The sequence below is a fragment of the Eurytemora carolleeae genome, unplaced genomic scaffold (assembly GCF_000591075.1).
Source record: "Eurytemora carolleeae unplaced genomic scaffold, Eaff_2.0 scaffold113, whole genome shotgun sequence".
Classification (NCBI taxonomy): domain Eukaryota; kingdom Metazoa; phylum Arthropoda; class Copepoda; order Calanoida; family Temoridae; genus Eurytemora; species Eurytemora carolleeae.
In genome coordinates this window covers 318,210-320,304 of record NW_019396138.1, presented here as the reverse complement: position 1 = coordinate 320,304, position 2,095 = coordinate 318,210, and positions in this window count along the sequence as shown.

The window sequence follows — 2,095 nt, the reverse complement described above, 5'->3', positions numbered from 1 at the left end:
ATTGAATGAATATCCTACACCCTTTCTCCGTACACTTCAGCTCCAGACTACACCCGGAGCCTCCACGGAGCCGAGGATGAAATTTAAACCTCTCCGATCCGGAGTAAATATGAAAACCAGGTTCGGAGACTATAGAAAGCGTGTTCACTTGAATCTTGAGATCAAATAATTACCTACTCTCAGCTTTTTACCACAAAGACAAATTGACTTTAGATCAATTTTGGGTACTATTATTATATAATTATACTATTATTATATAATTATACTATTATTATATAATGCTCGTCCAATGTTGAAAAAAATAGTCGCAAAGTAGAAATACAAACAATCTCTAGACTATTTTACCAACGGCCAGACCGTTCAAAAAGTGTTTATATTCAGTAAAAAGAATATCTTTTTAAAACTTCATAATTTTTAATATGTTCTCCCTCTCTCATATCCTTTAGGTCCAGTAGACCTCCGTTTCTTCATCTCCATCACCCTCCTTCACCCTTTATTTAATTTCCTCCCCCCCCTTCGTGCCCCCCCCCATTCTTCTCTTCAGATCTATATTCCTTTCCGCCTCCTCCCTACCTCTCCTCCCTATAAGCCTCTCCTCTCAACTCCTCCCTCCCTCCCTTCTACTCTCCTTTCTCTCCTAATTTCTTCTCTTAAGAACTCCATTACCTCTCTATTCTCCTCCGCCTTCTCCTCTCCTCCTCTCCTCTCCCTTCTACTCTCCTCCCTCCCCTAATTTCTTCTCTTAAGAACTCCATAAATATTCCTCTGCTCCCTCCACTAACCTCCATTTTTCCATTGCTGCTCCTCTCCTCCCTCCCCTTCCCTATAATCTTCTCTATATCTCACCATCCCTCTCCACAGTACAGGAACGGTTTGAGAATGAAAACCATGTGTTCAAGTCGACTAGAGAGAATAATAAATGCTCTCAAATAATTTGGGAAAATTTATATTTCCTGAAAACTTCTTCTTCTCATGGTTCATAAATGTACACAAGTAGTAATATCGTCAAATTGTAAAGAGAACCATAGTTTACGGAAACCAGGAACCAGTCAGTCTCTTTCCTGGCCATATCAGCACGATTTGCTCTACCCAGATCATCTATCTGATCCGTCAACTCCTTGATCCTATGAGCAGAGTGAGTAATCTTGAGTCCACCAACTCTGCTCTAAACCAGAGCAGAGTTGGTGGACTCAAGTTCACTCACTCTGCTCGTCATTCCTTCAACCTTGGTCTGCATCTCCTTAATCTCCTGGATAGCACTAGTCGCTGCTCCTCTCTCCCCTGACAACTTGGCGTTGAGGTCATTAATCTTCTTGTCGTAGATAGCGGTGAACCCGGCCCTGTTATCCAACATCTGCTGCTCGTAGGATTCCCTCAGCTTCTTTAGGGACTGAGATAGTATCTCCTTTTACTGGTTCTGAACCCTGCTGTCCACCTCCTCTATCTCAATCTGCTTCCTAACCTTGGTATCGTTAATCTGCTGCTCAAGAATATTCTGGCTAAATGCGTTCTCTTCCTGCATTGTGAGAAGCTGGTTCTGAAGATCTATTCTCTTCAAGATTTCACCACGGTTCGCACGAGAAGACGTTTTTTAGTTACCTTGTTTTATAATTTACAAATATGGTAATTGTTCATGTTTGTTTTTACAAATTAAATTACAAAAGAAGGTTTTTTCTTCCGGTTTTTAGTTTTTGTTATTTTGGGATGTTTAATATGCTGGTTTTTTTTAACACTTTAATTTTTGGTTTTAAATTATATATTGATATATTTTAAAAAATAGTAAAAATATTTTGCTTGAGTAAGAACCAGGTTTTTTGCTTGAATAAGATTTTTGTCTGAAAAATGTTTATATTTTAACAATTATATTTTTTGAGTCACAAATGTAAAGGAGTTGGTCACTCAGCACCAAAGGGTTATATCGTCGTTACAAATCATTATTTTTACATCTAGTTTTGACTTAAGTATGTCCTGTATATCCCTGAATGGTGTTCTGGCCAGGATGTACCTTGAAAACTGCAGGGGCGCAAACTGTTGAAAAAAGGGGGGTCGATAGGGGGCTATTTTCGGAAATACTGATTCAAATAAAATGATATTT